At 37.1% G+C, this 27,522-nt stretch overlaps 1 protein-coding gene and 1 long non-coding RNA gene across 33 annotated transcripts in view; both read right to left on the bottom strand.

The window, feature by feature from the left end:
• CDH18 (cadherin 18) overlaps positions 1–27,522 on the bottom strand; it is a 948,807-nt gene that overhangs the window by 384,853 nt on the left and 536,432 nt on the right. The gene's annotated exons all lie outside the window — the stretch shown is intronic.
• On the bottom strand, positions 2,715–9,877 carry LOC140598478 (uncharacterized). The gene is made up of 2 exons (XR_012000903.1): positions 5,128–9,877; positions 2,715–5,053 (listed from the first exon to the last, which is right to left on the bottom strand). It is a non-coding gene; the product is annotated as an uncharacterized lncRNA (long non-coding RNA).

Below are 27,522 nucleotides of genomic sequence, written 5' to 3'. Positions count from 1 at the left end.
TACAAATCAGAGGTGTCTGGGTCAAGATACTCTCTAGGAGCCATCGATTCCCAGTAACAATTAAAGGTAGGTGCAGGAGGAGTCAGGAAGAGAGCACAGGTTAGAAAAAAATAATAATAATAATATGAGAACCAAGATTGTCTGGCTCTTCAGGATCTATAATATTTAAAAGCTTTGTAAAAGCAAAACGGATTGAAACAGAGCAGCCGCAGAGGAAGGGGCACAGGAAGGGGCGCATCCATCCACTCCATATGACGTTTTCTTGAAGAGGGTGGACAAATGCATCAGTGCCTGAGGCTCTAGGAGCTTAAGGGAGATGGAAACTGAAGCGTGCCCGTGGATTCAGTCCCCCGGAGGACACGCAGTGTAGCAAGGAGGCCACACACTTGACTGGGGTGGGCTGGGAACCGTGTCAAACTCAAGAGAGTAAATCAAAGACTTTTCTGCCTGAAACAAATCTTAGAGATCATCTCATAGCTTCTCTACTGTCAATGCTCCCCCTCCCCCCTCCAACGTCATTCCATGTGGAAGCGAACAACTGTTGAGTTACCCTGAGAAAGCTTATTTTGTGTTCCCAACTCAGAGACAGCTGATACCAGGGGAAAGATGGTGCGTGCACAGAAGAATGACGAAACACCACGCAAAAGAGATTGGGGTCTGAGGAATTAAGGGAATCCAGGGAAACACAAGGGGGAAGTGGGGAGGCTAAAAGTGCTCAGTTTGAGGAGTCACAACTCCAAGAGAGCAGGAATGAGAAGACAGGGAGCCATGAGGATGCTCCAAAGGGAAGAACAGACCCTGAGCCTACGGGATCAGCTGGGGCCAGATGACTTTCTCAGGCCTTGAATGCCAGCCAAAGGATTTCAGAGATTGCTTAGATAGAGTGAAGAGCTTTTGATGCATTTGGTCAGGAAAGTGGCAGGAAAAACTTGAGTATTTTAAAGAAAATCAATCCCTTTTGCCCATCGCTGTGGAGAAAGAAGGAATCAAGAAAAACAACAGAAAGAAGTTACTGTTTTTTTTTTTTTAAAGCAGAAAGTGAAATAAATAAATAAATAAATAAATAAATAAATAAATAAATAAATAAAGCAGAAAGTGATGTTTTGTGTGTATGCACAAGATCCGTTCATATTTTGTACCAAAAAAAAAAGAATGAACTTCTCATGATGTCAGTCATTATTACAAGGATATCTTGAACCATGAATAATTTGAGAAAATAAAGACAACATAATGCTCGTCACACTTCTCTCATGAAACTTCTGATTCTAGAAGGAGGAAAAATATAAATGGAAGTTATGTGCTGAAATAGTTATTCTCACATTTTCGAGAAGCCAGAGAGTGAGACTGAATTTGCAACAGAAAATAATTAGAATGAGACTTTTATTGAAAATCCTAATGCGTTCCCAGGGTCCTGGATTTTCAGTGACCTTGACATTTCTTGGGTTTTTCAGTTATAAAACAACAACAAAAAATAAGAATCTTCCATCATGGTTACAGCCTGGGTCTGAAATTAGAGAATCAGAAGAGTCAGTGGCAGCGCAGCAGACATGGAGTGTGGGCTTGTTTAATTACAAAGTGACCTCTATGCTCCCCATAAGAAAATGCAATTATCATGACATTGACAGGTGAGGTCCTCAAATGTTTGCATAATTTCATATTTGCATATACCCACCCCTCTAGATATACGTGTGCAGTACTAAATATTTTGGCTTTGTGTTTGCATTGTTGGCAAACACCATAGTTAAAAATACGGACAGGTAACTAGTAAGATAGGCGACAATGTCAAAAATAATAAAAGCTATTTGAATATTACGCTTATTGGGGAGAATAAGGTTCAAGAATCACTTCTTGCTCCAAGAAACAAAATACAACCCCAAGTCAATATTTCATAATAACTGAGGTCAAACACTCACATACACAAACACAATTGCATTTTCTGTTTAAAATTCAGTAGTATGGTAGTAGAAGTTGGTCACGTAATTTTTTTTTTTTTAATTTTCATGGTGATACTATGGAAATTAGTTCCCACCTAGTATAGTCTTGATTCCATTTTTTTTTTTTTTTTTGTTCCTTAGCTGAACAAACCAGCGAAAATTTACTTGTATGACCTATGTGATCGTAATCGAGGCCCATAAGGAAAGAAGCATCTGTGCTGAAAAGGCCAGTAAACACTCTCTGAGCAAATCAGCGATATGGGGAGCTTTGAAGTCGTACAGAAACACACTACTTGCTTTTAAGGGGACAAAAAATTCAAATTAGCATTTTTGCCTGAGTCTGCTTTCCTTAGTCCTGTTAGAGTTTATGAATCTTCTTGTGTTTAAGTATTTATTTACTTATGTATTCATTATTTGAGAGAGAAAGAGAGAGTCTGTAGGGGGGAGGCAAGGAGGGAAGAGAGAGAGAGAGAGAGAGAGAGAGAGAGAGAGAATCTTCCCCATCCCCCACCCCCTCGCTCACCTAAAGCTGAAATGAGGCTCGATCCTAAGATCCTGAAATGATGACTTGAACCAAAATCAAGTCAGATGCTTAACTGACCGGGCCACCCAGGTGCCCCTGACTTTCTTTTCCGGAATACTGTGTCCATGGTCCTCCCCACTTTATTCTCAGTGGTCTCGTCTTCCTCTCCTCAGTTCCCTCATTGGCATTTTAAACTCTTTCTTCCTATTGTCAAGTTTGAGACCTCAGACTGCCCCACTTTCTTTAATTTTTTAGAATTTCTTTTTTATTTGACACAGAGCGAGAAAGAGCAAGCGAGCGAGCAGGTGTACAAGCAGGGGGAACAGCAGACAGAGAGGGAGAAGCACGGTGGGACCAGGGAGGGTCTCAGCCTTTGACCTCAGCAGATGCTAAGTTGTGCCAATGGTGGAAGAGGGCTCAAGGTGGATCTCCACGGGCCACACACAAGCAAACTTTTATTTGAAAAAGACTGACCACAAGGCTCTAGATTATTAATAAATTCTTACAGTCATAGAATATACAAATCACTGAATACCAGTGATGGAAGCAACCTCATAAAACAGTACTAATTCTCAAATCATATTCGGTATAACATACCTGAAAGCTGCATTTAATATTTGGGGTTTTTTGCATGTGTATGCATGTGTTTTCAAAAAAGCTTTTATTTATTTATGCATGAGAGACCCACAGAGAGAGGCAGAGACACAGGCAGAGAAAGAAGCAGGCTCCATGCAGGGAGCCCGATGGGGGACTCGATCCTGGGACTCCAGGATCATGCCCTGGGCCGAAGGCAGGTGCTAAACAGCTGAGCCACCCGGGCATACCATCCTGGCCCACTTCTTGAACAGTTTTTACCTTCTTATGAGACAACTCTTGACACAGGTACTGAATGTCACGGCTCGTAGCACCACAGTCTCTCTTGGGACATTCCCCACCCCCCTTATTCTTCCCTACATTTCCCCTACACATATTCCTATCGCCTTGAAAACACTATATGTGATGCTTAGTATTTATTTTCTGCATGTCCCAGCTGGACTATAAGATCCATGACCCATCAGTGCAGGGGTAGCTGTGACCCTGTTGTCACAGATAGAGAAAGAGTCCTCGAAATAGTGTTTGAAACTTAGTAGAGACCCAATATTATTTTTAAATCAGGATTTCACATTTATTCTTATACAATTTTATTTTTGTGCACTTATTGCAATCATTCCAATCTGTGAAGGGCATTTAATTTTTTATCTTGTAATCCAAAATATAAGCCAAACCTAGCTCCTTTGGTTAACTTGGATATTTTATATACATGGCTTCAACAGAATTTGCTGCTAAGAATCCTGTTTTTTCACAGCCAACACCAAGTATAGAGCTGTGCAACATGCACATGTTAATCAGGATGGCATTCTTCCTATAAGGAATCTTCTGTGAATATTCTATTAAAATAGTATCAATTAATGACGGTACAATCCATACTATAGAACGTCCCCAAATTATTTTGAGAAATCTGTCAAATTCGTGACTGAAATCAACACATAGCATGTCTACATTTTAAGTTCATTTTACTGGTTCCATGATAATATATATATTTTTTTCAATTTGATACAACTGATTCATGGTGACTTTGAAAAAGTATTTCTTTTTTATAAGAATTCACAAATTGTGGACTAAAAAGAATCTGATATACAGGGATTGGATTCTACTTCTCTAAATGCTTTAAAAAATGAGGATTCTTTTGTGTCAATTATATTCTGGGCTTTTTTCCCTCATCCCCCTGTATTTCTGTCTCTTTCTCTCTCTCTTTTTTCTTTTGGCTGCGAGGACTTAAAAATCATATTAGCATGTTCTTCTAGAATCATGATCTTGAAGTTTTAAAAGACTTTAAGCCACTGGAGAGCTCAGCAACCTAACTGTGAGATAGTCTAGAAGAAGCACAGAAGACTTTAGGGTAAGATTTTAAAAGGCAAGTTTCACATTCTTGAGCCTACATGTAATTGCCCTGAGACTTGGAAAATGCTGTTTTATGTCTCTGAGGTGCAATTTCTATATAAAGACAAGTGATATTCATTCAGTTTAGCTCCCATGAGTCAACAAGAGTTAATGGATGCAGATACACATTAATACACATCATATTCAGGCAAAAACCTCTTACTGCAAGCTCTTTGAAGGAAGAACACACTACATTATTTATTGTCACATTTCCTCAATACCTGGAAGAGTATACTAGTTAATACACTAAAAATACATGCTGAACCATAATGCAATGCAAAATGGAGCCAATAATTCCATTTTAATTAGGTAGCTCTTTGATACCACTTATTTTTTTTTTTTTTTGAATTAAGCCTCCACAATGGGCAAGTACTAACAGGTATTCACTATCAAGAAGTTGAAGGAGAACAGTGAGATATGGAAGAAAGCGAAATCCTGTCTTCAGGACCTCACAACTCTCTAAGAAAGTGAGCAGAATTATTAATATGTAAAGTGGCGTTTGTCTTAGTATTCTAGTAGCATCCTTCAAATACCTAGAATTTTATGTACTAAGGAAAACTTGCCCATGTACAGGGACAAACATGCAGCCCAAATATGTCAGTGCCAGCCTTAACCTCTGACTTTATTTATTTATTTATTTATTTTTTAATTTTTTTTAAGAAAACATTTCTGAAGCCTTTATTTACAAACCTTTGACTTTAAATGCAACAACTTCAGAAAATGAGTAACTTTTAATATGACAATTCAACTTTTCAAAGTCAATATACTCCACGAGAATGTGAATCCACATTAACCTTTAAACAGTGACTTAGCATTTACTGATTAGATTTTATAACACTGTGTCATCAGAGTTAATTTTTCACATATATATAAAATAAGGTTTTAAAATTCTGTTATCTTAGAATCTTGGGGAAAATTCAGGCAACCTAGCAGGTGGCACAATACTTTCTCTGTGAATTAGTAAACATAATCCATCATGACATGTGCTTAGGTCTTGCCCCAATGTATCAAGACTCACAGACACAGATCAATGCAGAGGTTGTATTTGTCTGTTCAGGACTGCATTAATACCTGTGCTTTCTATTTTTGGGGAAAAAAAAACACTACAAAAAAGTACAGTAAATAATAAATTTTATGATCCAATGGGTGAAGGGAGATATTTGTTTTTTGTTTGTTTGGTTGTTTTTTTTTTACAATGGCTTTATCAATATTAGGCCATTCCTTGAAAAAATAGCAAGGGATCCCAAAAGCATCATGTGAGTAATGTCTTTGTCTACTGTGGTGGACCACTTATCCTATTTAAATTTTTACAGATGTCAGATGGTTTGATGGAAGAGAGGATGATCATTTCTACTTTGAATATATGATGGATGTTCTGATCCAATATGAGTAAAAAAAATGGTGGTAAGAATATGAAGAAAGAAGATGATTACACCAAGTACAGACTTACAGCAGGCTTTCTGGGTTATGTTTTCCTATACACAAATGCAAACAAACAAATAGTGAATGAAGAAATAAGCCTATAAAAGCCTATAAAAGACCCAGCATATTAAGGCATCTCTATCCATGTTAATTTTCTTCCCCTTTCAATCACATTGAGGATAGCTATTTCTATATTATTAGGGAACAATAAAGCCTAACAAACTGCAAAATGGCAAATTGACCATTAGTAGATCACTTCATAGTTCTATTTTATCTCTCAAAGCCCATTTTTAAAGTGTGTTTGCAGACACAACATTAGAAAATACTAAAATATTATTTTCTAGACCACAATATATAGCATAATAAAAGTCTCTGATTAAATTCCTATTATTTTTGAAACTTTTAAGTTATAATTCATGATATCCTACAGAAAATTCTATTTTACCTTTGATTTTCATTAGATAATTTAGATGTCAAGAACTGGCAAGCAAACTAATCATTTGAGCTATCTTGAATGAGAAATAATTTTAAAAAGATGGCAACTCATTGGGTATAATATGGTGAGCAAGTATGACTTGTAGAATAGATGTCAAGAGACACTGGTTTGGGTCCCAGATGTACAGTTAATATTGTAGCTGTCACTACCACCATCTTCTCTAAAATCACCATGTATCAAAGTATATTCACATAAATTGCTCTTTATCAAATAATATATATTAGGTAAGACATATAAACTTATTTTTCTTATCTCTGAAATGAAAAGGTGAGAACAAATTAAGCACAAGCAAACACGAGGGCATTTAGTGCACCATTAAAAATACCATTTTAAAGCAGTAAGAAAAAGATAAGTTATCTCAAAATTATATTACTGATATATATTATATTAGTGATAATATTACTGATATATATCACTATATACTAGTGATAATTTTTTAGCCATCTAGAAAAAATAAAATTAGATTACTAACACGATACAAATGTAAATTTTGGAAAGTGTACAAATTTAGATATATGCAAATAATGCACTTGAAAAAAAGCAATAGGAGGGGCCCCTGGGTGGTGCAATGGGTTAGAGCCTGGCTCTTGATTTTGGTTCAAGTCATGATCTTAGGGTCATGGGATCTAGCCCTGTATCAGGTTCTTTCCTGAGCTTGGAACCTACCTCAGGTTCTCTGTCTCTCCCTCTGCCCATCTCTGCCCACTAGCCCTGCGCTTGCACATGCTCTGTCTCCATTAAAAGAGAGAGAGAGAAGCAATAGGAGAAACTTTTGTGACTCTAAATCAGAAAGAATATTGCAATTATAAACTAGAAAACACAAATGAAAACAGAGACAGGTCCAGCTTTATAAATAAAAAAATAGACATAAATGACAACATAAAGTCTAAGTCAAAGACAAACTATAGAGACTCTGTAACTCATCTCTGTGACGAACTACCTTGAAACATATAAAATTCCTGAAAAGAAAAATGCAAAACTCAATATGAATTGTGCAAAGAAAATAATGATTTCACAACAAAAGAAACAGAAAATCTTATGAAAAGACATGGAACCTCAGCTGTAATATAATTAAATATGTATGCTATTTTTCACTTACAATTGGGAAGAAAAATATTCAAAGTATATTGGTAATAAAGTTTGTAAGAGAGAAATTCTCATAAACATTCCTCATTTTTCATTTTTTTTCATAGATTTTATTTATTTGAGAGCAAGACTGAGTGAGAGTGAGGAAGAAAAAGCACGAACAGAGGTAGGGGCAGAGGGAGAAGGAGAAGCAGACCCTCCTGCAAGCCGGGAGCCCAACGATGGGCTCGATTCCAAGATTCAGGGATCGTGACCCACGCCCAAGGCAGATGCTTAACTGACTGAGCCACCCAGGCTCTCCATTAATTTTTAATACAATAAATACCCGTAAGTAAATCCCATATAAAGTATGGCTCTTTAGAGCCACCAAGAATATTTAAAACTACAAAAAGAAAGGTTCAGAAACAAAGATGTTTGAAAACCACTGGCTAGAGTAAAGGTCTCTCACATTTATCTCTGGCTTTAGTTAAGGAAGGAATTGGAAGATGGGGAGTATTACAGTTTTCACAAGTGACCTTTTCTCTCTCAGTGTATTGTCATAATTAATCTCAGTTTGCGAGGAGAGTGGTTTCCTTTTTTTGTAAAAGATCTATATCTTATTTATTATTTTAGAGAGTGAATGAGAGAGAGAGAGAGAGAGAGAGAGAATGAGTGGGGGACGGGGCAGAGGGAAAGAGTCTCCAGCAGATTCCCCGCTGAGCGCAGAGCCTGACGTGGGCTCTATCTCAAGACCCTGAGGTCATGACCTGAGCTGAAACCAAGAGTCTGATGCCCAACCGACTGAGCCACCTACGTGCCCCAGGAGAGTGTTTTTTATTCAAAGTACCTAATCTCATCCCTCTAACATAAACTGCCAATGGGAATACTTTGAGGACTTCAATAAACAAAATCATTTCTTGTTCTGTTCATGTTTCACAAATATTCTGCTTTCGCTCAGTCAGCTGAAGCAATATTAATACTCCTCTCCTTCAGGTTGTGATATGGTTAGACAAGCCTGAAATTACTACAAAATGGTGCTTTAAAACATGCTCAAAATGCTCACAAATGCTAAATATAGAAACAAACTTTTATCAGTTAAAGAATTGTGTGGAGGGGGCACCTGGATGGCTCAGTCAGTTAAGCTTCCCCTCTCTTGATTTTGGCTCAGGTTGTGATTACAGGGTCCTGGGACCGAGCACGATGATGGGCTCCATGCTCAGTGAGGAGACTGCTCAAGATTCTCTCCCTCTCCTCCTACTTCCTCTGCTCCTTCTCCAGACACATGTTCTCTCTCTCTAAAATAAGTGAATAAATATTTCTAAAAAGGAATTATGTGGATATTACAGTAGATAAAACTTGTCAAATAAGCATCAAACCCTATTGTGTAATTTTATATATTTGATCCTGTCAGACCTATGGTTTTGACATAAAGAACATCCCAAATCTCCTCCCTGCCCATTGTTAGCAAGATCCCTGTTGACTTGTGACAGAAAAAAAAAAAAAGAATATAAAACCACTGAGATGGTACATACTTTAGTGAATTTACTTTTAATTTTACGTCTTTACCTGGGAATTATTCTTTCATCCATGGAAATTTGCAAACATTCTCTAGTTTAATTTTACTGGCCTTTGAAAAACATTTATTTTTCTATTATTCTCCTTAAGAATACATGAATAATTATCAAGGAATGCAGAAACTAAGCCAAAAAAGCATTATATATCTTCTTAGTATCATTAAAAATGCTCAAGACGCTCCTGCATTGTGAGATATATTGGAGGAAAGGAAAACATAGACTTACCCCCCAAATTAGCTTAGATTGCTGTGTTTTAAGTCATTAGGAAGACAGCCTTTCTTAGATTTGGTAACAGCTTTAACATGAATTCTATAACAATCCTGCAATAAAGTAAAGTGCTATCTCTGTATAGTCCCCTTGGGTCGGGGCGGCTCTGTGGTTGGACTGAGCAACAGGACACACAGAAGTAACACCCTGTGACTTGGCAAGCCTGGGTCTCAGAAGGCTCTGCAGCTCTCTGCTCATTGAGACTTGAGCCACCGGGTAAATCCATGGGCTGCCGCTATGATGTAACAAAGCCCACGTCACTTGGAGAAGCTATGGATAGGCATAGACTGTTAGGCCCAGCTGAGTGATGCCTTCAAAATATATCAACCTCAACCCCAGATACACGAGTGTAGGAGCCCGCGTGGATGATTTCAGCAGCCAACCAGTTAGGAAACCTCACGCCTTTTATATCTTCCCTTATGAGGCTCCAGAAACATGAAGCAGAGACAGGCCATGCCCTCTGGGTACTGAATAATTCCTCTGTCCATAGGAACTGTGACCATGAGCATAAAAGTGGTTACCTTATACCAATAAATACGGATTTTGTTACACATCAATAGATCTGGAAGAGATTATTCCCTTTCAGTATCTTTGTCACTTGTATATGGCGTTCCCCTTGTCCCTACACTTCCAACTTCACACATAGAGCAGAAAAAATGCAACATCTCTAAGTCTAGACTGTACTCTAATGAAAAATATAAGAATGTGTCCTCAAACAGTAGTCATGGGGAAGCTGGGTAGCTTGTCCTCCCTCTCCTCCTTTTTTATCACAGTATCTCTAACTCAGGCCAAAGAACTGAACTGAATAGTATACAAAGGGACAATGCAGGGCAGCCCAGGTGGCTCAGCGGTTCAGCGCTGCCTTCAGTCCAGGGCGTGATCCCAGAGACCTGGGATCGAGTCCCACATCAGGCTCCCTGCATGGAGCCTGCTTCTCCCTCTGCCTGTGTCTCTGCCTCTCTCTCTCTCTCTGTGAATAAATAAATAAAATCTTAAAAAAAAGGGGGGGGGACAACAGACAACACTGTTACTTTCAAAGCCCTAAATATCATGTCCAAATCTTTAAAAATCTGAAACCATACTTTAAGGATTTCCTATTACATCATAATATACTCTTCTCCAAAGGATAACTTGTGAAGGATTCATATTTAGGCTGCAACAATTCTGACAACCGCCTACAGCTATGGTTCGCCTTCTGTGGAAATGTGATCGTAGATCGAATCCCATACCAAAACCCACGGTGAGACACAGAAGTTCCAGGAGTTGTATTACATGCCGAACAAGCGAGAAGGTTGTGTTGTATGGCAAAACTAGAACATAATTATTTCCCCGGGGGCACTTGGATTACCTTTTATCCTATGGAATGTAACTTCCATACAATGAGCAAAGCTGTAAATATAATGATTTTCAATCATGAATCTATACCAAACACTTATTAACAGGAAAATATAAGTTATATTTAGTTGATGACAGACACAATTAGGGGAAAGATATGCTGCCAGAAGTATGCGCTTCTGATACTGGAATTTTTTCTCCAGCAACCCAGAATATATCCTGTCCCTTCCTCTCCTACCCGGTTCCACCCCTAGTTTGTCTTTTAATATTTTTTAATTTATTTTATTTTATTGAAATTATTTAATAATCTTTAACATATTTTTCTTTTTTTTTGCCTTTTCCCCCAATGTAACATCTTAAATTTTCATAAGACATTAGGCATCCTCTAACCCAAATTTAAAATTAGGTGCACACAGGAAACAAAAAAATAATGTAGATGAGAAAGCTGAGGGAGCATAACCGCAGAGTCATGACGAAGAGAACTGGGGACCCATGAAGAATCTCAAAGTGTGCAGTGCCAACACCTTCCAAAAGGAATACAATTGGAATATTTCCCATACACCTGACACCTGACACAGCGGAGTGGATTTTAAAATATACAGCCGAAACTGGGAGCTTTACAGATTCACTAAGTTTTGTCCTTAATTTCATTTGTATGATATTTTAAATAATTTTAAAAATTACAGTAGAATGAAATATCAAATACGTTTTATACCAGGTTAACACATGGGCAACCATTAACTCACTGTATTATCCAGTTAACTTTTGTAGAGACCTCACGATAAAGCTGCTTTATCATTCCTGTTTAGCTGAAGAATATTCCGAGTTTGCTAAGTGCAGTCTAAACATTGGGTACCCGTTATTTGGTAATGAAGGTTATTGGTTTTTTTTCCCCAATTTTTTTAAAAACAAAATAAAAGCGTACTTTGGAGACTGAAGTTAACATAAGACTAACATCTTTTATTCATAAGCCCTAGTTTTCGACTTTCTATCAATCAAAATTCTCATTTTTCTAATTGAATGATTCTGAACAAATTATAGGTAATAATATTGACTCTCAATTATGATTATATTGGTTTGATATATTTCCTATGTGGAGAGTCTACAAAAGATTTGATATGGTGTGATGTTTCAATTTGTTACCAAAATGAAAATCAGTGATCCAATTTCCAAATTTTATATGCTATTTTTTTTTCTTTTTCTCTTGGATAAGCTATGTCTACGAATTTCAGAATCTAATGGCTAGCAACCAGAGTAATTAATTCTTTTAAACATAAATAACTTTTATTTTTGACATGGAAATCATCTACATAGATAAATCCATATTTAGATGAAGGATCCTAATAGCTAGACCATAGTTCGATTATTCTAAACATTGCATCATTCATAAAAAAGGCAAATAAATATTAAATGGTTTGCTTCAGGGTTATTTTTGTCAATTGGCATTCTATTGGTCTTGATAGTGTTGGGGATTTTACATCAAATTCTTTAATTTTTAAAAGATTTATTTATTTTTAGAAAGAGAGAGCACTAGTAAGGGAGGCAGAGAGAGAAGAAGAGAGAGAAGCCCAAGAAGACTCTGTGCTGAGCATGAAGCCCACTGTAGGGCTCGATCCCATGACATTGAGATCATGTCCTGAGCCAAAACTAGGAGCTGGTGCTTAACCCACTGTGCCACCCAGGAGCCCCTCCATTGACTTCTTTAAAGTAAATAATAGTAATACTTCCACTAATAGCAGCTAATGTTTACTTAGTGCTAATTATGTGATCAGATAACTGTAAAGGGTTTAAGATTTCACCTTGATTTTAAGCCAAGGTAAAAAACTGGGTAACAGTTTTTTTAATAACCGGTGACATAAAACATGGAAAACATGGGATTCCTGACTCAGACACCAAAGATCTCGTTACTCAGGACACAGCATATGGCATGAGTTTGATGCTCACCTTAGTCTTCTTTGCCCCCAGGTATCATGGGGACCTTATGTAATAGCTCGCATGCACACTGCACATGTTACATACATTGGGGAGTGCCAACCTTAGAAAATCCCCATCTTTCAAAGCTAGCTCAGAGCATACATGCTCAATCTTTCCCCAGGATGGAGACATTACCTTTATTATGTGGTAAAAAAATATATAATAAAATAAAATAAAAAATAATAAATTTTCCCTCTTTCATGAAAGGAGATTCAATCTGTATGATCTATGATTTCCCCTACCTCTATTGATTCTATCTCTGATCTATGGTTTAAACAAGGATGTCAACGCCTCCTGCTCAGAAAATGTGCAGAAACACAAGAAAGTCACAGAGAATGTTCTCTCCAAACACGTTCCAGGTGGCATGCTAAACAGTTTACCTATAATAACTTGGTTCATCCTCACAAAACTCTGAGGCGGTTTTGACTCTTGCATTTACTTTATAGAGGTCATGTAGCTTGCCAAAAGCCAGAAGACTAACTTGTGCTGAAGCCTTGGGTTGAACTCAAAAGGTCCCTAAATCCAGACACTAAATTCTTAACCACTGCACCATCTTGAATCTTAAAATGCGCAAATGTAGTCAGCCAGTATGTTAGCAATAGTAATCACACTATTAGAATGCTATTATTCTAATAGCAATTAGAATAGTAATATTTCTTTTAATATTAAACATACAAGATTCTAAAACACAGTGTGAAAAGATAAATGTAAGAAATTATTGTGATATGCTATTTTAATAAAATCGTATTTTGACGAGAGCCACTGCAGGTTAGCTGCTTTCTGACATGGGAAGGCAATTTTGCCAAGACTAAAAAAACTTTATGGAGAAAAATATGAATCTGATGTGAGTTAAGAAATGCTTGTGAGATTGACTTTCAATTTATCTTTAGAGTATTGAACAATTTAAGATATTTAGCTTAACTTATTTGTAAATAAATTGCAAGTGTTTGCTCTCTAGCCCAGCAGATAGCATGCCTTTTCTAAATTCTGCTTTTTATTTGTAATTCTGAGCCTTTAAACAGAATTTGGCCATTGAGCCTACAAGAGATTTCATGTCTATTAAATCCATTCTATTTCATTGTATTTATTCGAGATAAATCTATTTATTTACACAACTTGCTCTTTGATCATGCAGAGATCCTAACAACACAGCACACCAGGGCCAGTGCTGCATGATTTATTGCCATGGAGAAGCTCACGCAATACCCAAACTGTGTGGAGGACAAAAGCTTCTCCAGATTACCTGCAAAGAAACCCCATGGCTTTCAATGGCTGCAGTCCAAATACACTTAAACTGAATTAAACTGCACCCAAATACTGAAAACATATATTAAAATGGGATTCCACCAAATATTCTGTTCACCAATGAATTATTTTGTTTTCCAATACTAGAAACCATCGATACAAATGAATTAATGTTTGCAAACACCTCCTATAGGATCTGGCATGGAAAGCTTTATGCAAAAACCATAGAGGGGTTTGTTAAAAAAAATATAAAAGACAGGAATCCTAGATACAGTCAACACTACTTCCTTTTGCATCTGATTTAGAAATTGCCAGACATTACACAAATTTCACATGGAAAAGTATGACCAGACACACAATGTTTGCATGCAAGGAACAAAAGTATTTTTAAAGAAAGAAATGCAGAATGGTGAAGAATAGGGAAGAAAAAAAGAAAGGAAGAAAAGCAAGACACTGGGAAGGATCACAGGGCTGAGCCTGGAAAGATAAGAGCCTAAAGCTGGTATTGCCGTGAATCGTCTGTGCAACCTTGGCCCGCAGGAGCTGGTAATAAAATTATTGACCGCTCACAGAGCGTCAGCTCTACTAAGCTCTTTAAAACGTGACCTTGTTTAAGCCCCACCACACAGGTGGATACGGGAACTGTTACTATCATCCCTTGTCATGGCTGATGAACCTCAGTCAGAGGCAGATCCCGAAACTGGGCTGAAAGGGGACTACAGCATTTTCCATTGTTTCTGAGACATCAGCCTCACATCATGCTTTGTATTCTTGATTACAGAATGGAAGTTGACTTCTTTAAAATACTTTGGGAGTTCATTCAGGACCATAAACCATGTTTCCTACTTTTTTTTTTCTTTAAAGCTTTTTATTTTATTTTATTTATTTATTATTTATTTGTTTTATTTATTTATTTTTTTATAAATTTATTTTTTATTGGTGTTCAATTTGCCAAGCTATAGAATAACACCCAGTGCTCATCCCATCAGGTGCCTACCTCGGTGCCCGTCACCCAGTCACCCCCACCCCCCACCCACCTCCCATTTCCTACTTTCTATAATCGTTAGGAATCTCTACACCTGCCAAGTACACATATGTTCATATTTTCCATGATCGGCAGAAAAGAAAAAGGCCCAGACCCATCTTTGTGAAAAAGCTTCTAACGGTTACGCATCACCAATCTTTCCTTTCATCAGGACTAGCTGACTCAAAATATGGGTCTTTGAATCTAATGACTTAACCATGTAGCTTCAGCTTGGCATCAGGCGTAGCTACTGATGGAGTCTAAATGCAGCACCGGAACAAGGCAGCGCTACTGTACACACCGACTACAGGCACCCGGGAAAAGGCTGACTCACTCCATTGGCTCATTTTCTGTGGGAAATGGGAGCAAGCCATAGAAGGGAGGGACAATAATATAAAGGGATCCCAGGGTGACCAGTAGGTAAGAGGTATTGGGAATAACGGTGAATATTTAGGTGGCACCAGACTAGAGCAGACAGGAATCCATCAGGACATGGCATCTTCCTGCATTTGTAATCCGCCTTGTCAATAAAATTCTTGATTTTGGTGTACGTGTGTTAGGTCTCCGTAGGTATGCGAAGGCACCTCAATTGCACAAATCTGATTTTCTAACTCAAGGTACACATGCACTAGTTACTAAACGAATGCAGGGTTGAGTGAATCAACCAATCGATCGATCGATCAATCAGTAAATGCCTTAACTAGTTCTCAGCACTATTTTCCTCAGATTCTGAAACCTAGAAACTGGGAATCACCTCTATGGTAATTTTTTTTAAGATTTTATTTATTTATGAGGTGGGGGAGGTACAGAGGGGGACAAGCAGACTCTGCAATGAGCACCTTGCCCATGTGGGGCTTGAGCTCATGACCCTGAGATCATGACCTGAGCCAAAACCAAGAGTCAGAGAGTTAACGTACTGAGTCGCCCAGGGGCCCCTGTATAGGAATTTAATGCATGATTTACAAGGACTTTAAGATCAAGAAAGACCCTTAGTGCACACCAGGCAATATTCAAAGCACTCTGCAGTATCAGCTCATTTAGTCCTAAAAGATCCTGAAGACTCACATCCTCTAATTATCATGCCCAGTATATGGATGCTGAAATGGAACACAGCTAGGCTAAGTGACATCCTAGAGACCTTCTGCACACATCCATGATCATGACTAAGCCTGAGATTCCAATTCACGGACCATGTGGTGCCGGAGGGTGCGCTCTTAATTACAATATTGCCCTGGAATGTGTTAAAAAGCTAAACGTAGAGCAAGGAAGGAGACACACACAATACACACTCCGTGGAGGAGCAGTTACAGCATATGAGTAAAGGAAGAAAAATGAAAAGGAAAATAAGTTGGCAGTGAGGAATATCCAAATACTAAAAATAAAAAATCCCCCCATCCCATGGAAATGAGAGACGAGGCCTCCCTACATTTTCCACAGTAGCATTTCAGGTTCTATAATCCTATCAATCGAGGAGGAATTGAGGTTCCATAAAGCTCCAAGGGACACTTGTGCATGAGAAAAAAAAAAAAAAAACAACTGTAAGGTCGCAAATGCAAGGAGTTCAGAGGAGCCTGATTACGAGAGGGCTAGCAGACTGGGAAGGGCACCAGCTTCACCAACACCAACCATAGCTCGACCCCATTGTAAAACGGGCCCTGCTTGTATCACGTAAGATCTGTCATAGACCTTTTTTTATTTTTTAATAAATTTATATTTTTAATAAATTTATTTTTTATTCGTGTTCAATTTGCCAACATATAGAATAACACCCAGTGCTCATCCCACCAAGTGCCCCCCTCAGTGCCCATCACCCAGTCACCCCCACCCCCCGCCCTCCTCCCCTTCCACCACCCCTAGTTCATTTCCCAGAGTTACGATTCTCTCATGTTCTGTCTCCCTTTCTGACATTTCCCACTCATTTTTTCTCCTTTCCCCTTTATTCCCTTTCACCATTTTTTATATTCATTTATAAATGAATGAGACCACATAGATCTAAGGAAGATCATCGCCATCAACGTTCCCAAAGCAATGCAGAAATAAATAACTCGAAAAATCTGTATTGAAGATGTCTCTATAGTTTAATAATCCGATTCAGGACACATAAAATATGTCAGAAAAAAAAATCTGAGAATGAAAAATAAGTCACAACCTGGAAAATTATGAATGGAAAGGGGATCAAGGCCCTGCCACGTGCTACATCTTGATGGATATAATTTAAATATATGCTGCAGTCATGGGTTTGCATAGCATGCACTCAAATACTGAAATATTCATGTCGACAAATAGTATTAGACATAAAACACCAGTGAACTCACACGAGGTACAATGCTTAAATTACATTCCTAATTTTGTCGTACTTAAGAATTATTTAAGAGTATCATCATCCTTCACATATTTGATTAATAAAACGATTCCTGTTAGTTCAAACACAGGAGTCTTCCACGACAATTTTATGTCTTTTAAATCTAATCTCAGGTGTGATTTCATCTGTCAAGATCACTTCAACTTAGTTAAAATGCTAACACGTATCTACAGCTAATATTTTTCCTCTCTCGGTGTTATAGGACTTATAAAGGAAAAAAAAAATAAGGCTGACTCCAAGCTGAAATTCTATTTTCTTTTCAGATAAACATGCCCTTTTAAAATGGTGATGGGGGGATCCCTGGGTGGCTCAGCAGTTTGGCGCATGCCTTTGGCCCAGGGTGATCCTGGAGTCCCGGGATCAAGTCCCGCGGTGGGCTCCCGGCGTGGAGCCTGCTTTTCCCTCCTCCTGTGTCTCTGCCTCTCTCTCTATGTCTATCATAAATAAATAAATAAATAAATAAATAAATAAATCTTTAAAAAAAATAAAAAATAAAATAAAATGGTGATGGATATTTTTCCAACAAATGTGATTTATATTGAGACCTGGATATTAGGGTTATCGATAGCTAATGACAATATTTTTAGACATGCAAAAAGTTACATGACCGAGATTTTATTTTTTTAACACTAAGTGTTCAAAATCTCTCAAGTCTTTCCTATGTCTCTCTGCTCCTGTATTAACTCTCTCTCCAACTTCCCTTTCTTGGCCTCTGCACCTCTCCAACCGGCTTTCTGAGTGTTCCTTGCTCCGTGTACAAACCTACACCTTCTTCTCGCTCTTTGAAGTTTTCATTTTCCCCCTTTTCGCTCGGTCTATCTCTTTCCTATGTCATCCCTCTTCTCCTTTAAACAAAGAGAACTCTAACCGCCCCTTTCTGACCGTTGCCCATTCGACCTTTCATTCTATTAAAGTGTGTGCTTTTAGGCTGGGAGTTGAGTTTATGGATTGAAATGTATGGACTGAAGAAGAGCTCGAGTATATCACTTTGCAAGACAACAAGGAGGCACTGTGTGTCTTATATTTGGGATTCTTGGTTCTCGGATCTTCTAGCTGTTAGACATTGGAAGGGCGAGGGAGCAGTAAGCAAGCACCTGAGTCCCAGCCTGCTGGGAATACACTGAGGACCTCACCGTCAAAATCACTGGCACGGGAGAGGCTCTGATGGCCGTGCGCAGACTTGCTCACCATACAGTTTCCATGTATGAGAGAGTGCATGATGTCGTCCCCACAGCCCCCCACGTTTTCAACCCCTGAATCACTCATTCTCTGCAAATGTGCCATCGAAATCTACCTAGAGGCCCTCCCCGTACTCCGGGCTTGTCAATATCTTGACTTCCAGTGACACTGATCTGCACCATGCTCAACTTCCCTCTATGACCATCCACCAGATCTTATCTTCCAACGTGAAGGCCTCGCTGCTTGCCTACCACCCCCAGGCTTTTCAGCTCACTCCCATTATTATCTCCATTTTAACAATTTTTCGACCATCCCTGAATGGTGGTTCACTGATTCTATCATCTTTTTTTTTTTGAAGATTTTATTAATTTATTCATGAGAGAGAGAGAGGCAGAGACACAGGCAGAGGGAGAAGCAGGCTCCACGCAGGGAGCCCGACACGGGACTCGATCCCGGGTCTCCAGGATCACACCCTGGACTGAAGGTGGTGCCAAACCGCTGAGCCACCCGGGCTGCCCTCTATCATCTTTTCATAGTACTTACATCCACCAGGTGCTCACTGTCCTGTTTACCCCATGTACAATTATTAAAAATATTCTCTAGCATACACCCTCAATTCATTTAACTCGCTCTTCCTTAAATACTTAAATACATCATTTAACTACATTGCAACACTGGTAAAATCGAGCTCTTTGTCTACTCTGTGCCTGTGTCCATGCTCACTGGTTTCTCGTCAATTTTATGGTTATTACTCAAAAAGGTGCTCCCAATACCATAGAGACTATACAGTCTAGCCCCATTCAATATCCTCTGCTACTAGCTGACCCTTTCATACTTTTTTTTCTATCTTAAACCTCTAGCAGTTATCCCCCATCTTTAACACTCAATTAATAATCATACTTCTTATTCCACAAGAAGGAATAGCCAGAAATGTAAGTTCTTACCATCACAGGGAACTGACTACTTATATCTTTTCCATATTATCTGCTTTCTCTCTCTTTTCTTAGAATTATCAATAAGGGGGTCTGGGTGGCTCAGTTGGTTAAGTGTCTGCCTTAGACTCAGGTCATGATCCCAGGGTCCCAGGATCGAGTCCTACGCCTGGCTCCCTGCAGGGAGCCTGCTTCTCCCTCTGCCTATGTCTCTGCCTTTTTCTGTGTCTCCCATGAATAAATACATAAAATCTTTAAAAATAAATTAATTAGTTTAAAAAACAACATATAAAATTATCAATAAATATATTTGTGATACCATCAAATTCCAAATAATATATATGTGAATTAGACTTTTTATATTCTTGAGAGGTGTATTCCATCAATCATTCTCTCTTCCTTTTCCATCCATTATTTTTCTCACTTTCTTTAGCTACTTCTACCAGTATACAAATATACTCCATACTGGCCCCAATTCCCTATTTCACCATTTCTCTACTTTCTTGAATACAAAACTTTGGGAATGGGCTACCTATACTCACTATCCCCATTTTGCTTCCCTTTTTTCTTCTTTGTACCAATTGTAGTCAATATTTTGCTATCATCACTCCATTAAAACTATTCTTCAGATGATCAGTGACCTCCTTGTTGTTAAATACAATCGTCGGTTCTTGGTGTCATCTTTCATAACCAAGCACAAGCATCTAGATAGTTTATCGGTCTTACTTCAAATTTTTCCTTTTGCTTCTAAGAATTTGAGTCCCCTGGATTTTCTCCTACCTTACTGGAGACCCTTAAATTTTGAAGAGGATCAGTTTCTGAACCTCATTACTTTTGTATCTGGGAAAGTGATCTATGTATTCTCATGGTTTTAAAATAATAAACATATATTATTACCTCACCAATTTTTACCTCTAGTGTGGCTTTATCTGCTGAAATAGACTAAAATGTTCAATATCCAACATATCTTATCTATATCCATCTCTACTAGCATCTTAATTTTGATATTCTTCACCACACTTCTCAACCCTATTTCTCTTGAATTCCTCCCCCTCTAAGTAATAAGTTTCAAACATCTTATAAAATTTATGAGACGAGGGGCTATTTTCCCTATTGTTGCATAAAATAATGAATAAGTTAATGAATGGATAATTTTAGGGGCATTAGATCTGGGAAGAGTTTTTAATGAGCTGGGCTATTTTTGCATGCTTTAGGGCAGTAGAATGAGGGAAATCTGAGTTTATATATAACACTCTGCTGCACTTCAGTTTCTGAGAACTAAACATCTCTCTTTTAGGGATAAAGATAATCCAGCAGATTCATGTTTCACCTTTCCTAAATGTTTTAATATTTTATGTGCCAGCCTTCACTTTCTAACAGGTATGGGAAGGCCATTTGCAAACAGATGGTTCCCTAAAGAATTCTTACTAAATTCTAGCAGTAAAGCCTGAAGCATGCCAGAAGAAATGTATAAACATGTTTATTAAAAACGCCTATTTTTACTTCCATTTCATAAGAAAAAGGAACATTCACATGCACAGAAAACATACTAGGGGGGACTTAGATTAGAAAAAATGTAGCTTTGAGGTGTGGATACAGGAAAGTCTTGGGTGACCCTGTCAACAATGCCATGCTGCCACACACAGGACCGCTTTTATTAACACGGGCATCATTTCTTGTTTTTCTTTCTTTTCTTTTCTTTTTTTTCTTTCTTTTTTTTTTTTTTTTTCTCCTGCGAGTGTTCAGACTGTGGTTTTCATGTGGTTAATTTTTGGAAATTGCAAAAAAAAAAAAAAAAAAAAAGATAGGATGCAAATTCTAGATTCATCAAATTGGGCAAGTTGAGGCCTTTTCTATTATTTTTCTAAGACTTAGGTTTCTCTGTTAATATAATCTTAGAAAAAACATGTAGGAAGAAAACAATGGAATCCATAATTTCATGAATTTGTTTAGCATAGTTCCTATGCACATAGAGCTTTCAAAGACACAGTTTGGAAGTTAGGAAAAAGAAATTAGGTTGTAGGGGAGTGGTCTTTGGTTGTTTGTATTTTATCTTGCAACTTCAAAAGGGAAGGCCCTTCCAAAATTTCCTAAGGGCTCTCACAGCTCATTGGCAATATACTTGTTAAGGACTAGCTTACTTCATCTGGAGGGCAGTGTTTTATTTACTTGCCCAACCTGGAAAGATGAGTATTAATAATAGGCTTTGGATGGTCTGTTTTTAGTATGCTTTACTACATTTTCTGTGGATATCCTTAATTAGGTCAGGCAATTTGACATACTAGGGAACATCTTTTTACTTAAAAAAAAAAAAAAAAAAGGGAAGAATCTTAATGTATCTGTCATTCATTAATACCGAGCTAGATGTTAGGAACAGTAAGAACTTCTCTCCCCTTCTCTCTCCTCTGAAGGTCTCCTCCATTCTTGCTTCTACTGATGCATTTTTTTTCTTTTTCTTCTCCCAACTGGTCTCCTTTGTTAGTATTGGTCTAAATGGTATAACTGAAATGGCAATTATTTTCTAGTTTCTGTAGATCATATATAAGATACACTATATAATAACAGTGGCATAAATCCACGTTTATACAATCCATATGTATTTAATCTGATACCATATGGTTTGCTAACATTATGACACTTTCAGTTCCAATTATGTCATTCTTAGAAACCCCAAAAGTTGCTTTAGCTCTCCATATCAAGGCAGTTGACTGAAATGTAGGTTTATTTATTTTAGAATTTTTTAAAAATCTTATTTATTTATTCATGAGAGGCACAGAGAGAGAGAGAGGCAGAGACACAGGCAGAGGGAGAAGCAGGCTCCATGCAGGGAGCCCGATGCGGGACTCGATCCCGGGTCTCCAGGATCACACCCTGAACCAAAGGCAGGAGCTTAACCACCGAGCCACTCAGGTGTCCCTAAAATGTAGTTTTAAATGCTGTTATTGTTTTGTTTTGTTGAGTCATTTGCTGCTTTGCTAGTTTTAAGTATTTCTTCTTAGGCATAAAAAGAGCAACAGATCCTTTTTGTCTCAGTTTTGTTTTTCAATAAGGAATGCTGTACAAGTGAATTAAAGGACATTTATTTTCAAAAGGATTAATTATAAATGATATTTGTTTCTCTGGCTAAAAATTGGTACAAAATGTTTACAAAAACTATGGGAATATTTATACAGAACGTTCTTTAAGCTGCATTGTTCTGAGTCTTCTTTTTAAAACATATACCACGTATTTAAAAATTTGAAAGCAATGCAAAAATGTTCAAAAACAATGTGTTCTTTTCTTCTGTACAAAGAGGGCTCAAGTAGCTACTCTAACACTTTCAATATGATGAAATTAATAGACACTGCAAATATGTTCCACTTTCGTGTCTTGGGTATCTTAAAACAAAGCAAAACAAAAATGTGATAGTCTAGAATAATATAAAATTTACATTTTTGGGAAAACTGTAGGATTCTTAAGGTATCCCTTGAAATTTTAAATATAATAGCATAGAGCTATCTTTATTTACTTTGCATGTGAATACAAAATTCCTTTTTTGGAAAAAGATTTAAAAATAAAATATAGAAGCTGTTAAATTTGTCAGTTAAATCAGGTTGCTAATTAATACAGATATAATAATATTTATATATAGATGGTGATATTGTGATCTCAAGTTCAAATATATTTTTCATGAGGTGAATTTATCATTGGAAGTATCAGTATGTGTAGGAATGCTTTTTCAAGTAATTATACATACTGCTATTATAAATGAATGATTAAAATAATTCTTTGAAAAATAAAATTAAATATTAATCACTTCTGATTATCTACTTAGCTTTAACATCATAGAGGATTCAAAACTGTCAGTATCAAGATTCTAAATGTCCACGGTTAGACTATTGAGGAGACCTTTGAGAACTGAAGTAGGAGGGATCTATTAAAACAATATAATTGTGGTTATGGAAAAGGGCCAGTTCTGGATACTTAGCATTCATTCATTGGTTAAGCAATAGTTTTTCATTCTGTATAATAATCTCTCTTGAGTACTTGCTGTGTAATAGAAACCAACATTCTGAACAAGAAATCAGCGTGGAAGTGGTAAGTGGGGTAGTGAAGCTGATCTACCTAAGGACCTGATGTAGTGAGGCACAATGGCCAAATAGAGTTAAACTGAATAACAAGAGTAGAAAGGGAGAACCTGAGTAATACAGGAAGAATATAAATATTGAACAAGAACAACGTTTTTCAATTATTTTGGGTTACAAATGCCAATTTAACAGCACATATCATGACGTCATGAAATATTCGGTAAATATATGACATCCCAAAATCATGACAAAAGGAAGCCTGAAGTGTGAGGGAATTTGGGACCCAGTGACTCCAGCTTATGGGAACTTACTCTGTGGTCATGGTTTTCTTTTTTTCGTATCATTTGGTTTATAACCTTCCTAACTGAAAACAAAAGTTATTTTTTAAATAATAATTATTACATCAGATATTTTTGATCAAAGATTTAATAAGAGATGCCAACTTTCAGCAGTTAGATGCATTATCATATAATGCACTTCAAATCCCAATAAGATACATAATTTTATAATTCTATTTTAGAACTAGTGAAATAAATATAATCAAAATAAGTTGCAAAGGTTACCAGAAATTTCAAGAATATGCCCTTGTATTATTTTTGTAGTACTCATTTTATGTTACTATGTCAATGCCTTAAGCAAACTGATTTTGCATGTAATAATTTGTTTCTGAAATAATTCTCAGTACATAAAATGTCTACAGGTACTTTTAAATAGTATTGCCCAAAATTTGTAGAAAAAATAAATATCCTTGGGGCTCCTGGGTAACTCGGTTGGTTGAGTGGCTGACTCTTGGTTTTGGCTCAGGTCCTGATATCGAGGTGGGGTTGGGGGAGTGGATGGTCATGTGATGGAGTCCAGAGTCAGACTCCCCGCTCAGCTGGGAATCTTCTTGAAACTCTCTCTCTGCCCCTCTCCTGGCTCTCAGTCTCTCTCTCTTAAATAAATTTTAAAAATAAATAAATACCCTTGCCTAATATATGTCTTCAAATGTTATAAAGATATTCGATGCAAGGGTATGTTTTCATTTTTTAAAAAATGACAGATTTAATGTAATTTTTAATGCATTTAATACATTTTGAGTATGTCTTTATAATATATATATATATATTTTTAAGTTGGAGTTAGGATTAGTGGAGTGGTTATTTCTTATACACCAAAAAAAGTAATATATTTTAATAATAATATCAGAAAAAAGCAAATTCATTTAATAGTCTTTCTTAAAGAACAACTTTTTTACCCTAAAAAGATAAAAATATTTGCCAGTAAAATTCAGTTAAAAGGAGCTCAACAACAATCCAAAAGTTAATTTTTTCTCTTCCCTACTTTAGGTCTACCAGTAGAAATATCAAAGTTTATTATTATTATTGTGATTTTTAATTCAGTAGCATTTTAAATACAATCCATGAAGTAAATATCTCTACTATTTATGACATTCAGTAAAAATTTGTTACATTTCTTAAAATTACAAGTAATCCTGTCTAGCATTTTATTACATTTTTAGTAATTTAATTTATATAACTGTACCCATTTTCTCAAATTATAATCTGGATTTACTTAGCTTCACAACTGATCTTGCTACGGAATCACTAACAAAAAAAAGTGTCCAATTGCTTTTATTTGGAGACTTTTTTGACAGACATCATTTTCTGCCCTAATTATAACTGTGTGTATACTAATTATGAATTAAAACATAATGCTAGAAAAGTACTTTGTATCATTTTTTTTAAGACTTTATTTATTTATTCATGAGAGGCAGAGAGAGAGAGGCAGAGACCCAGGCAGAGGGAGAAGCAGGCTCCATGCCGGGAGCCCGATGTGGGACTCGATCCCAGGACTCCAGGATCAGGTCCTGGGCCGAAGGCGGCGCTAAACTGCTGAGCCACCCAGGCTCCCAGTACTTTGTACCTTAAAGAGTGGTTAGACCTAAGATATTTTCTTTTCATCCTTAGGTTGGAATGCAATTTATTACTTGGGAGCAAAGCTTTTATCTCAATTTATGAAGTGGTATATTATTAGTGATAATTCTGAATGATTAAATTTAAGGCTTGGAGGAAAGCTGCAATAACCTAGAATTTCCATTATTACACAAAAAATGCTATCTAGTTACAGGGCACTTTTATTCCACTTCAACTTCTTATACACTGTATTTTTAGGAGACAGTAAAAAAAAAATCAAGATTTATTTAGATTTACTAGCCTTAGTCACTCTTTTTTCTCTTCACATTATTTACTTCAGCTGTACAGGAAAAAGGCATAACTCCTATACCTTTGACAAGTGTTGGGTGATTGTGCAAGAAATGCTGAAAGTTACCAACGTTTGCAAGTTTAGCAACCTGACATTCTTTTCTTATTTGCAGAGAGACGAGTGCTCTTAACAACCTAATACCACACATACACACACACACAAAAAAAGAATAAAGAAAGAAAAAAGAAAGCTCCATAATAGTTGGATGTTATCGTATTTAACTTTTTGAAGATAAAATCTCCTGTTCACATGAAAACAAACCAACATTAAACATGGGGAATTTGTATATATTAATATGTAATATTTATATGATAAACATATTTTCATTGGATTATATTTTAAATATTGTGAAAAGATAGCTGTCGTGTGTCTCCTGTCCTCTACCATCCTTCTAGACTCCACCAGAATTATCTCTGTCTTAAGTCACTGCACTATTCTCGTAACTAGAGATCTTTTATCTTCAGTATCTTCCCCGCTACTCATTCTCTGGCACATCAACCAGACAACTGTTTTTAATATGTGTATCAGATGGTGTCAAAACTCTTTCACATCTGAACTTAGAAAAGCTTCTAATTCATTATTTGGCTTTCAACCTTCTGCATAAACTGATTCCTGTATAAATCTCCAAATGCATCCCCAAATCTCTTTTTTTTTAAAGATTTTATTTATTTATTCATGAGAAACACACAGAGACAGAGACAGAGAAAGACACAGAGACAGAGACAGAGACAGAGAGGCAGAGACACAGGCAAGGGGGGAAGCAGGTTCCATGCACGGAGCCTGACGTGGGAGTCGATCCCAGGACTCCAGGATCACACCCTGGGTCAAAGGCGGCACTAAACCTCTAAGCCACCAGGGCTGCCCCCAAATCTCTTACTAGTTGTGTTTCACTCATGCAGGCTCCTCCCCCAACTTGCTCTAACCAGTCAAGACCTCAATTTATTTGCACTTTTTGGCCTATGGATCTAGAGAATTCTTTCCCTAGCTCTTTTTCAGTTTTCATGTTGTGCTTCAACAGCATTGCCTCAGAGGGGGGTTTTCCAGCTATCCTGCTTAAAATGATACCTCTTCCCCTATACTTTTTCTCAAAAAGATCTGTTTAGTACCTTCACAGCATTTGCCAACAACAAAACTGTCCCATGATTATGTATTGTGTGTTCATTTATTTTTCCTGAAGCAGCATTCGAGTCCCAGAATACAAGAACTAAAGTTTTCCTTGTTTATTTTTTTTGTATTTTCAAAGTCTATTATAGGATTCAATATATTTTTAATTTATTATCCCCTTAGTAGAAAGAGGAGGCAAGGAAAAAAAAGGTTTAAAGAGAGTAAACAACATGGCAAAAGTCATACAATAAACATTTGGTTAGGACAGAATTGAATACAGGTGGTCTGACTTCACTGTCTATGACCTAAACGTCTGCTTGGGACTGTCTCCTAATTATATTTAAGAACTATCTCAACCATCCTGTCTTTCTCCTTTGTTTTATGAGAGGAGAATGAGCATGCATCATTGACACATCTTCCTAAGAATGTGTATCAAGCTAGATGAGAAACTGTGGCTGATATAAATGTCTTGTCTTCCAAATCACGCTTCTTCATCACACTACACTGTTTTCCCTTTAACTCCTGGAGCTTCATGTAAGCCTGGAAACCACAATTGTGCTTAGGCCTACAGCATGAAGGCATGATCAAGACAATGGATTTCAAATGGGAAATCAGACATACAAGAAAATTAAATAACAGCTCAGCATCAAAGAGTATATGAACCAGGGATCAAGATCATTAAGATCCATGCCACGGCAGGCACATGGATCATACTGAAGATTCTTACTGAAACTCCCTTTTTTTTTTTTTAAAGAAGAATGTGAGAACCTCAGTGAGACTATTTCCCCTGGATGG

The sequence above is a fragment of the Vulpes vulpes genome, chromosome 4 (assembly GCF_048418805.1).
Source record: "Vulpes vulpes isolate BD-2025 chromosome 4, VulVul3, whole genome shotgun sequence".
Taxonomy (NCBI): domain Eukaryota; kingdom Metazoa; phylum Chordata; class Mammalia; order Carnivora; family Canidae; genus Vulpes; species Vulpes vulpes.
Note: the sequence above shows the minus strand (reverse complement) of the source record. Positions and strands in the feature narration are given on the sequence as shown.